General features: G+C 53.5%; 1 protein-coding gene and 1 long non-coding RNA gene across 9 annotated transcripts in view; one reads left to right on the top strand and one right to left on the bottom strand.

The window, feature by feature from the left end:
• Positions 1–12,074, bottom strand: part of NAV1 (neuron navigator 1) — a 199,133-nt gene that overhangs the window by 35,618 nt on the left and 151,441 nt on the right. The window lies entirely within an intron of this gene.
• Positions 6,441–7,634, top strand: LOC147355974 (uncharacterized). The gene is made up of 3 exons (XR_015142912.1): positions 6,441–6,562; positions 6,851–6,944; positions 7,509–7,634. It is a non-coding gene; the product is annotated as an uncharacterized LOC147355974 (long non-coding RNA).

Here is a 12,074-nt window from a genome sequence, read left to right as displayed (position 1 = left end):
CTCCGCCCCCGGGCCCTGCTCTCAGCTTCTTCTGTGCCGTGCGGCTGATGGGCACTGGGTGACTGCTCTGTGCACCCTGGCCGGGAAGGGCCGTCTGCCCTGTCTCTCTACCCTGCCCTTGGTCACTGGCTTGTGGCCCGTGTGCGCCCAGGGAAGGTGTCGTGGGAAAGAACTGGGGCTGGCCGGGATCGTACTTGCTCTGTGACTGTGTCTCCTTGTAGTCAGTTCACATGTAGCCTCCAGAAGTTTGTACGGAGTCCAATTATCTCCTTTTCCGCATCACTGGTAGGTTGATCCCCCTCCCACTGGGCCCCTCGAATAAGAGCCGCCAAGCACTCTCGCTCCCCTGAAACTTAGTTCAGTTAGAACACTCTATCCTTAGACACTTATGTTTTTCTTTTCTAGATCATAATTGTTACTTCTCCAGCTTCCTACCATTGGGTGGAAGTGGCGGTGTACGGCCACTCTGCACCGTTCCCGTCAGTAAATCGCTAAGCCCTCCATCTAGGCTGTGAGTGTGGTGGCCCTGGGCTTGTGTGGGTGCACCCATCTCCTCTGTGGGAGGAGAACACAGCCGCGGAGGGAGTGGAGCAACTAGACGCTGCCCTGTTTGTCTGCAGGCTGGGGTGGGCGTACCCTCTGGGATCTGCACCAGCACTCACAGAGCTCTTGGCTGGGGTTGTGGCCCCTCCCAGACGTCGCCTGCAGAGCTCCGTGGCCGAGGGCGCCTGCAGGGGCCAGAGGCCAAGGGCGTGGGCTGGTGGTAGGATGGGCCGGGGGGCCGGCGATGCACAGGACAGATCCTCAGGTCTCCCTTGTCCAGCACAGTCTTTGGAAATCAGGCCTGACACTGAACCCAGAATATATGTGCCTGATGAAACCATGTTTCTCTGGTTATTTACCACTTTATGGATAAGAGCTCTGTACACAAAATCTTATTTTTTCCTGAGAAATATCCAAGACACAACAGACTGGTGTAAGAGCTAGGCTGATCGTTTTCTTCTTGTGGAATCATTTTTACTCCCAGATGGGGCTTTCCCAGAGGCTCGGTGGTAAGGAATTAGCTTTTAATGCAGGAGACGTGGGTTCAATCCCTGGGTTGGGAAGATCCCCCGGAGAAGGGAATGGCAACCCACTCGAGCATTCTTGCCAGGAAAGTCCCACAGACAGAGGCGCCTAGCAGGCTACAGTCTACGGGGTCGCAAAGAGCTGGACACGACTGAGCGACTAAACAACAGCTGACTCTGAGGGTAGCATCAGGCAGACAACAAGCCGGAAGCATTCGCAGCTGCACTCTGCGCCCCGAGGGGGCCCCTGGGACACAGTGCGGCACAACTGAGCGGCTGAGCACACGCTGCTCCCAGGGAGAGTTTACGGAGCTGAAGCCTGGGGTTACAGCCCCTGCAGATGCCCAGGCCCTCCTGGTCTCCATCTGGTATCGCTCTGGTCTGAGCGGAAACTCGCTCCAGGACAGCAGGAGGCCCTCTGACCACAGAGTGGAAAGCCTTCAGGAAACGTCATGAAAAGCAGCCCGAGTCAGACATGGGAGGCTTCCCGGGCCCAGCACTGAACCCGCAAGGGTGGCTGTGCTCTGTGAACCCACAGACGTCAGGTGGGCCCCGGGGGAGAGTCACCAACTCGGGACCTGTGATTCAACCCCTTGCAGGGCCAGGCCACTAAACAGGCAGCAGCAAGCGGAGGTGAATCAGCGTGAATCAGGCCTGGGGCAGAGCCCAACCTGAATGCCAAGGTGAGGACAGCGGCTCCTGTGACGGGCCGGCGCGGCTGGGGGTCAAGACAAAGGGAACATCGCACTGGCACAGGAGCTTTAGACGAGGCGCCCGGACGGCGCGGCGGCCCTGCAGCTCAAACTGCTCTACTTCAGGGGGCCGGAAAAGTGGACAGGGCTTGGTCAGGACCAGCCTGAGTCAGAACCACACACGGAAAGAGCCTCCAAATCACTCTGTCCTCCCCGCCCTCGCACTAGGTCTGAAGACAGCCACGGCCTCCCTGCTAACCGTCCAGGACGGAACGTGACGACCGAGCCCTGAGAGGCTGCCACTGCTGTGGTGGGAGACAGCTGACCACGGGGCGCCTGCTTCCCTCCTCCCTGGGCAGGTGGGGCAGCGCCTGTTTGTTGCATAACTGGGGAAAGGGTGCTTTTTTTTTTTCAGTATTTTTGTTTTGTTGATGTGGACTGTTTTTAAGTCTTCATCGAATTTGTTACAGCGTTGCTCCGTTTCATGTGTCTGGTCTCCTCTGGCTGCAGGCTCCTGGGATCCTAGCTCCCCGATGGGTGTGAATCCGCAGCCCCTGACTGGAGGTGCAGTCTTAACCGCTGGACCACCAGGGCTGAACTCTTCAAGCAGGAAAACGCTGGGTCCCGGATCTGCGTCAAACAGCAGGGGTGGCGGCCTGTGCTGCCTGAGGCCGTGCCTGGTGCCGCAGAGCGTCTTGGATCCCCCTCAGTGCACACTTCAGGAGGCCCTGCCCTTCGTGGTCCTCCAGGTCCTTTCAGGAAGGTGAGCAGCTCAGACGGCAGCCAGGCCTTCCTGGAGCTCGCTCCCAGCTCGATGATGGGTCCTGACCTCACAGCTGGCTGGTGAGGCTCCCTCTCTGTCCCCTTGGTTACCAGGCAGTCAACTCCTGTTGTTTAGTTACTAAGTTATGTCTGACTCTCTTGCGACCCCATGGACTGTAGCCCGCCAGACTCCTCTGTCCATGGGATTTCCTAGGCAAGAATACTGGTGCGGGTTGCCATTTCCTCCTCCAGGGGATCTTCCTGACTCTCCTGCACTGGCAGGTGGGTGCTTTACCACTGAGCCACCTGGGAAGCCCAGCCCCTCGTAGGTCCGTGTAACAGGGCAGCCACTGGCCAAGCACATCCACACACCGAATTCCTGAAACATGGCCGGTCCAAACTGAGATGTGTGGTAAGGTTTCACATTTAGTACCAGAGTCCAAAGACTTTGTATGAAAAGAGAATGCTCTGTATCTTACTAATAACTTCATATTAATACTTAAATGATAATATTTTTAGATATAGTGGATTAAATAAACCTTGTTATTGTAATTAAGTCCACCTGTTTCACTTTTTAAAAACGTGTGTACTAGGGAATTTAAACTGACAGATGTGGCTCGCACCGCTTCTGGAAGCTGTGTCTTGGAGGAAACTTTTGGTTGACAGACTGTCCACCTGGAAGAGGCGGGGTTCATCGACTGAGGCTGTGGCTGCAGGTCAGTGCCAGCTGACCCTTCCCCGGACAGCACCAGATGTGGCAGAAGCACTGGACACTTACCCTGAATGACTGGCCGCGGTCCTGAGTGTCCAAGAGGTTAAAGCGAACAAATGACACGGCGGGGCCAGAGAGAAGGCGCGGCGATGGAGGAGTCTCAGGGGGGCTGAGCACCTGAGTGAGGCTCAGTTCTGAAACGACTGGGGCCACACAGAGACCGGCATTCTGCTCAGGCGCCGCCAAGCTCGCGCCACCCCGCGTGGCCTCAGCTCTGCAGGGCAGGCTGAGCGCAGCTTCACTACATGTCTGTGGTTTGGCCGAGGCCACAGCGAGGCAGCCAGGTCTGGCCAAGGACGAACTGCAGAGAGATTTAGAGGAAGAGGGGGCGGGGCAGAGAAGAAGCCAAAGTAAACGTCTCGTGCTAGGGGTCTGCCAAGTCTAAGGGTAAAGCTCACCAGCAGAAGGAACTCTGAGGACCTGGTGACCAGAGTCCAATAGGAAACAGGAGGATGTGTACAATTAGGGGAATTTATTTGGCCCCCTTAGTATATGGCAGTGAGCTCATACCCCTCACCCTGTCCCTAAGAAAACTGAGGGCTTCAGCAACTTGTTACAGACACTTCCTGGACTGCAGATCCACTGAATTTTGTCCAGCTCTCAGATGCTGAGGCTAATTTTGTGAATGGGCTGGGGACCCTGACATTCACATTTAATCTCTGCAGATCCCACAGCACTGTTTTGGAGCCCGTTACTCTGTGAGATCTGGGGCAACCCCTCGGTGATGAATTCTTACTCAAACCCAGCCTGGAAGATTACAAAGATGAACACCACAGATTCAGGGAGTGTTCCTGGAGGTCACCCCCAACTCAAGTGAAAGTCAAGAAAATCAGACGCCATGCCCTCCTGTACTTCGATCATCCCACTGAGTTGCGGAATCACCATTTCCACTGCCGCCTCTGTCTGTCAAGCGGCTCAGCTCCTAGTTTCCACTTGGGCATCTGGAGGGGCTGCTATAAACACACAGGCTGCTCGGCCACCGAGAGCGTGAACGGCGCCCTCTTGGACTCATCCCCGTCCTAGCTCCCTGCACCTTTCCCCTGCCAGAGTCGACCACGGTCACCGCCCAGCGCGGCCTCCTCCCCTCTCCCGGAAGGGTTACGGCAGAGGGATACGGCCACCCCCGGCCTCAGCAGAACACCGCCAGGTCAAGATACAGCTTGTGTCCGAATCTGGAGGGAGACTGGCTCACTGGCAAAAGAATGATTTAGAGAATCATCCCGCGGGCTCCGAGTCCTTAACCGGTCTAGAGGACGGGTACTCCTGATCAGCCTGCGGGCAACGTAGAAAGTTCTGTGCATATGTGCAATTTTCGAGTGTCTGATCACACCTTCGGAGTCTCAAATGTCTGTGACTCAGAGAAAAGTTCTTTTAAATTATCATCTTGCCTCCTAACACCCTGCTTCAAGCATGGCCTTCTTAGTCCTGGCATTTAATCTCTGCCCTGAGGTTAAGACAGTTTCTCCCACTTAGACCACTGTTACAGACTGAAATGTGTCCCCCCACATCCTTAAGTTGAGGCCATAACCCCCAGTGATTATATTTGGAGCTAGGACCTCTAGGGAGGTCATTAAGGTTAAGTGAGCTCAGGGGGGTGGGGCCCTGATCCAACAAGACTGATTACTTAATCTTTTAAGGAGGAGGACCCGCCATGCGAGGACCTTGACTTGGCCAGAAGACAGGTCTCACCAGAAACCAAGCACCCTGATTTTAGAATCCCAGCCTCCCAGACTGTGTGAGAATTGATTTCTATTGTTTAGCCTCCCAGCCTTCGGTATTTTGGTACAATTAGCTGATTCTGTACTCATACATGAGAACATTGCAGCCTGACCACCTCCAGGGTCCAGGCAGATTTCAATTCAGCGGTTTATTAACATGAGGTTTTTGACTGTGACGCCACAGGTCATTACAGATCACATAAAGCACCCAGGGCCATCAGCGGGCTCAGCAGAAGGTGCGGGCTGGGAGGGGCGAGGAGGCAGGAGTGAGCGGTGGCTGCTGCTCTGACTTGGCAGGGGTGTCCTGCTGGAGAAAAACCATGTTCTTATGATGAAACCAGGTTTTGTGTGTGCTCCACTAACGACACCATACGTGGTCATTCAGCCCTGCAAACAGCTTGGCTAGCACTTTTTGGAACAGAATGGCTACAACTGGATTAGAGGAATCAGTGTATCTCACTGGCATCTCCATGTGGGAAAGGATAATTGCAGGGTGGTGGGCGAGACAGAGAAGGGAGAGGACGGGGAGGAATGAGCGAGGGTTTCCGAGGTGTGGCTTATAGCTTTGCCGTGTCAGCTGGCGGGGCCAGAGCACAGGAAACAGCCGAATGTGGAGCTGTTGAATGGGAGTCTCTCTAATTAGGACCAACTGCGGGTGAGGAATGCTGACTCGGCTGGCCGAAGCCCGATGGGGTTCTCTCCTGTTTCAGAGATTCCTACTTTCTCAGAGGTAGGAGTGAAACAAGGCACTTCCCTATTTTTCAGAGTGAAGAAATTAAATGCTTTACAGAATGAAACGTAACTGGGAATTTGAAGACAGGGAGAACCCTGCGGGACACAGCCTGCCCGCCTCCGGAGGATGCAGGGCAGTGCGGGGGCCGTTCCCTCGGCACTCGGTCCTGCAGCTGAGTCCCCTGGGCCTCAATCTCCCCAGGTATAAACAAGTCATCCAGCACCTCCCAGCAGGATGTTTTGAAAGTTGAACATCTGGGAAAATAATTTTGATTCCTAACTTGGACAAAGAAAATCTTGACAAGAACTAACGCGTCGCAAAATTAGGGTGCCAAGTGTTAAGAGCGATCCCAGCCTGAGTGTCCGTGTCTTTGTCAAGAGGAACAGTCGACAGCGTGCTGTCTGGGACCCATGGCCCCTTCGTTTCCTAAAGTCGACACAGATGTCCCGTTTCACAGACTTTTGGAAAGGGATGAAGATGCTGTTAGCACTGACGTTTCAGGAGACACTTCCTGCTTCCTCCCCACACCCCTGGCTCTTCCGGAGGCTCTTGTCAGGACGGCCTCACCCAACTCCCAAACCGCTGGCTGATGGGAGGGACGCCGTATGGTCCTTCTTGCACTTCCGCACCATCTTTAAACCAATAAGGAATTAAGAGACAACTGACGGCACTCTGAAAAGTCGGGAAGCTTCAAGTGCCTAGAGCAGGACTTGGCCGAGTTTTTCCTGTAAAGAACCGGTCATCATGTTAGCCTTTGATGGCCATGTTCTATGGCGGCCTCTCAGCTCTGCCCCGGAGCAGGAAGGCAGCCACAGACAGTAAGGAAATGAAACTCAAATTTCATTTGACTTTCAGGTGTCACAAAATCTTCTTCTTCTTCTTTTAGTTTTCCCTTTCACATCACTTAAAAATGTGAAAACCATTCTTTGCTTTGTGGGCCAAACCAAAACAGGCGGTGGACCAGATTTGGCCCAGAAGGCCAAAGTCTGCTGACCACTAGGCTAGAAGAAACCAGAGCAAAAAGGAAAATAACTCTTCAGCTGGCAAGTCTTGGACCAAAAAGCAACTCTAGACTAAAAAAGACCTCTACTTTTACTCCCTTTCAGTGCCTTTCTGCTCCAACCTGCTGGGTTTACAAGTCAAAACAAGATTTTCCTACCAGCAACGTTACTGGCTCCTTTTGACACAGGAAAATAAAAGGTAAGGGGGTGGAGGGAGGAGGCAGGAGAGGAAGAGAGAAAGAAAAGAGGAAGCTCTAGGTGGGCCTGCCCTTCACCATTAATCCCCCACCAGAAGGAGGCACTGCCTGAAAACAGGACGAGATGAATTCAAACACATTTGTAGTTTAAGAGTGGATGATGTGAGGCTGGCAGAAGCAAAGCCTTTTCTAGTGAGAAGCACAGGCCTTGCCCCAGGGGTGGGCAGACTGGGACGTCCCTCTCCCTGGTTAGGGTCACGGCAACAGAGGGGTCCTGTCTCCAGATGGAAAGCAGCCTAGGAGCGCAGGGCGGGCATCGGAAGAGGTGAAGGCGGTGCAACCGGGACACCCTCCGCTCTCATAGACGCGAGCACCCGGCTGGGTGGGGCCTGGCCTCCCACAGTCCCGCGTGGGCCTGCCGTCCCTTTGAATGAGTCACACCCCTCTTCTGACCACCCTGTGTCACATCCAACCTTCTCACCTCAGAATCCCTGGCCTTCCATTATCATCTTTCTTCTCTTTTCCTCTATTAGATAATAAAAGCCCACTTTCCAATTTCCTCCTAGTATTTCCACATAAAAACCAAGGAGATCATTTTTCTGGTCACTGAGTCTCCTCATCCACTTAAAAATCCTGACTTGAAACAGAAGGCAACGCACCACCTGTCTCCCTAACGGTGTCCGCGTTTCATCCGCCGAAGAGGAGCATGACGAGGAACACTCGTTCGGAAAGCCAGTGGAGCACGGCAAGCACACGCTCCCAACTGGGGCCTGAGAGAAACCTCCCTGCGCCTGCCTGCGTGCACGTGTCCTGCCGGACCCCTGGGAGGATGTGGTCAGACAGCCGAGGGCCCTTCACGCCCACCAAGAGGATCAGCTCAGGATAACCATGAAGCTGGTGACAGCATGGCGGCCTTTGGGGCACACACAGGCGATGTCACCTGAGTCCGTGATTGGCCTTCCTTTCCAGGAGGAGCACGGAGAAATCAACCCAGGGCAGACGGTGAGCACCTGTCAGGAGCTGGCACCCTCCTGAGACCCCCGGGGAGGAGTCCCGCCGACAGCTGGCCGTGGACGAGGCAGGTCACTCTAGAGCAGGTCAGATGCATGGTCACAGAAACTGCTGTCCCTTCACTGAATTCAAGGAAGAAACGTCTCGGCTGGGTGGTAAAGGCGAAGCTGCTTTCCAGGCTCCAGGAGCACTTGGATCTCGCCCATTTAGGCCACCTGCGGTTTTAAGTGGCTCTGGCTGGATTTTCTCACACCTGTAATGCCCGCAACTCATCTTAATGTCATATCCTCACTTAAATTCCAAAATAAAAATGTCGGTCATCCATGCTGGCAGTGGCCAGAGCTGCAGGAGTCCAGGGTGGTAACAGCTCTCTCCACAAAGAATTAGCAGCTGAGGCCTCGAAGCAGAGTCAGTGCATTGCCAGTGAGGCTTCTCAAGTTGCTCCTGGGAGAGCTCATCGGATGCCTCTGTTGCCACCCTGGTATCATTATTTCAGAAGACATGGTCATGAGAAGGTAGGAGAATTTAAGGGCATGCTTCATAACTGAACGTTTATCTGTGTGGTTTTAACGATAAAAGATTTCCGTTGTAGCAAAGCAGTCCACGTGTGAGTCAGGCTGCCTCGTGCAAAGTTGCTGTTCGCTTACTCAGCAGGCAGCCAGGGTCTGACCCAATAGGAGTTTCGACTTGTGCCCACCTGGCAGACAGGACCAGCAGGACTCTTCACTGCTGGACACACGTGCAGCAATGCCCCACACTTGACCAGAGCAAGGTCTGCAGCTGTACTGAAGATGCGAGGCTTTCTGGAAGACATCCTTAAATGATGCTACTGACCATCATGCCACCCAACACCAGAAAGGCTGGAGCCCAGCGTGATGGTCCCCTTCTGTCTGCAGAGTCAGAGAAGTCACCAAGCTCCCTCATTCGGCCGTCTACAACTTTGCTCACAGCTAAGCAGGCTCACCACTTTCCCACCACCCAGTGTACTGTGGATATCCAAATAGCAACTCCTAAGTGCTCACAGGTAAAAGCTGTCTTTAGCATGCTGCTTTCCTCCAGATCCACGGCACCTGCTTTCGTCAGAAGGGCATGCCTTATACATTGTTTTCTAGTTGAGATGGATTTGTGCTAATCCATGCATATATTCTAACCTTAGTTTTCTTGTGAACATCACCAGATTGTGAAAACAAGTTACCGTATGTCCAGTATTTAAATATGCATCTAAGCACTGTCCTGGGCACTTACATACATGCACAACCTCATTTAATATTCATATCAGCCTGGACTAGAATATTATTTCCATTTTACCTGTAAGAGAGGGGAAACTTAAGATTTAAGACCTGGAGAAGGGAATGGCTACCCACTCCTGTATCTTGCCTGGAGAATTCTATGGACAGAGGAGCCTGGCGGGCTACAGTCTATGGGATCACATACAGTCAGACACGACTGAGCGACTAACACTTTCACTCAAGGTTACAAGCCTGCCCATGGTCCCACAGCCTCCCTTAGCGTCAAGATCTGACTAAAAGACCTGTCATTAACCACTGAGTGGAAGAGAAATACTCCCATCAGGAGGGGGACAGCTCTAGTTAGGGGTGGTAGAGCTAGCAAAGCTAAATTGGACATTTGCTCAGATCACAGGGAGCTCTCTGGTGTGTCACTCTGCAGGGTGTGGTTTGGCAGCTTTCTAAATGTTCTGCTGGAACAGGGTGTTCTGCTGGAGGGCAATGATCACTTACAAACCTCCAGGGGACTTCTACAAAAAAGACGGTCTCCAGGTCAAAGGCAACCTGTGTCTGCTCTGCTGATTTAACACTGCACCTCAAACTGAGGTCTGGAATGGAGAATCATGAAGACATGGGGTTGGTCCTGGACCTCAAAAGGCCTGAAGACTCAAACAGAAGACTCCCGAGAGTGGTCTGCTTCTCAGTAACTGGATGAGGGCTTATGAGGGCTTGAGCACAAGGCAGGGCGGCCAGCCCCACAGGCCCTTCCATGAGCGCACACCAGCTGCCTTAGCACAGGCCAGTGGACAGCGTGCCCCTGCAAGTCTGTGGCATGGGGCTGGGAGGATGCAGGCAGCTCCCGATGACTCAGATGCCTTAGCCTGGGTGGGTGGGTTTTCCGGAGCCCTGTCCACCTCCTTCCACGTAGGATTCATCAGGAGCCCACGTGGCCTGAGTGTGAAGTCCAGTCTCCGGAGTGGCAGTGGGCAAAAGACTCTCGGTGGTGACAGGCGAAATTAAAATACCCCTGATGGTGATGGCCAGGATGCTGGGTAAGGCCCATGGTGGACAAGGTGGGCACACCTGCCTTCAGTGTGGCCCTGGAGTGGCAGAGCCCTAACTGGGGGTCCACAGAGTCTTCCCGCGTCCGTGTGGCCCCAGGACCAAGTCACGTACTCCCCACCAAGACCAGGTCGACCAGCCAGCCACTAACACCACATCCACAGCGACCTGCCCTGTCTGTCAATGGCACGGCGGCTGCTGATTGGTCTGCTTACGGGGAGGCCTGTCTCCCTTCTGGGTGTGTCCCTGTGGTGCTCACTTTCCTGACTTCTTGTCTCTGGGAGCGTCTTCGGTTTCACAACAATCCCCTACATTCACCCACCAGAGGCCAACACTTACGTAGCCCTGCTTCCAAAAAGCCATCCTATGTGGAGTCTTCCCAGGACAGATCGAAAATGAGTCAGGAGCAGAATCCGCAAGGAAGTTGCACGCAGCGCTGTTCAGATGTCTTCCAAGCACACCCTAAGTGGATGCCCCGCCATGGCGGCGGGAGGCCCCTTCCGGCTAAGAGCGCTCGGCATTTGAGCTGAGGCGTCCCTGAGCGAGGTCCCATGGAGGGCGCTTCTCTCCAATCCCAGGCAGTGCTCAAGCTGGAGGCCACCAGGTCTTCCTGTCAGACTCCGCGTGCTGGAATTTGATTAAACACGGGCCTTTTCCAATCACCCAGTTAGGGGCTGGAATGTAACACAGTGCAATAGCTTCCGCTTTCTCTATTTATGAAACACACCGTGTAGTCCCTCATCAACGTGTCCTCGAAGCGGACTGCAGTACTTACAGCACTGTGGCTCCCAAAGACACAGTCTTCTCCCTCGAAACAGCCACCTCTTAAATCCGTGAGGGCCTTTCATCTGGGAAAACAGTCCTGGGCGGGCGACCAGACAGCTTTCTTTGCCTGAGGCCATATGGGTCTCTAATCTGTTCTCAGACCCCAGGTCTGGGATGCTAGGCAAGGTAGCTTTTAACTTGAGCCTCCCCCCTCCCCCAACAACCCGTGCATTCTTTCCTCATGTAAAGATTTCCAATAAGAGCATAAAATGAGCAGTTAATAATAGGTCCCAACATGTAAATTACAGTGGTTTCCAAAAATAAAAGCTTCATGGGGGAAAAATCTGCAAGTTACCACTGTGAGGTAGACACGAGGAAAGTTTCCTCACACTAGGGAAAGCGGCGTCTGTGAGGTAGACACGAGAGAAGTTTCCGCACACCAGGGCAATCTGGGCGTCTGCATACAACTGGCAGGCAAGGACTCCAGACACAGTCCTTGGAAATGATTTTCTTGTGTTGACCAAACCCTAACTTTTCCCTACCTCGCCACTCTGTCTCCTTCTCCTCAACCAACCTCACAGTTAAGCACCCAAGGCCTGTTGCTCAGTGTTTCCTTACATTCCTAGAGAGCAAGAAGGGGAAAAAGGCGAGCTATAACCTGTTCCTTTCCCGCACTTGGTCTGAGGTGATGCCTGGAACCCTCGTCGTCTGCTTGCCAGCCTGTTGCTGCTTTCGTCCTTGAAAACCAGCACTTGTTCAGGATTTAAAAGAAGTCCTCCTGAGAGGCCCTCCAGATTCATGCGTTCTGACGGCATCTCGTCCCCTCACTAAGATTCTCCAGTCTTAATCCTCCCAGGGAGGACTGGGCAGGTTTGTCCAAAGAAATCCGAGCATCCAGAAGCCGCACTAACTAGAAAGCTCACTTGTCTCTTTAATCGAGGTCTTAAGGGGGCTGAGCTGTCGCCCCCACCACGAGGGGCCAGTGATCTGCCGCAGTGGGCACTGTGGTTTTTATACATGTCTCGCCTTTATCTCCAAATTAAGTGCCTTCTTATCAAGAGCCATTTA

The sequence above is a fragment of the Bos grunniens genome, chromosome 16 (assembly GCF_055505025.1).
Source record: "Bos grunniens cultivar Pamir isolate PY7600 chromosome 16, Bosgru_T2T1.0, whole genome shotgun sequence".
Lineage (NCBI taxonomy): Eukaryota > Metazoa > Chordata > Mammalia > Artiodactyla > Bovidae > Bos > Bos grunniens.
Note: the sequence above shows the minus strand (reverse complement) of the source record. Positions and strands in the feature narration are given on the sequence as shown.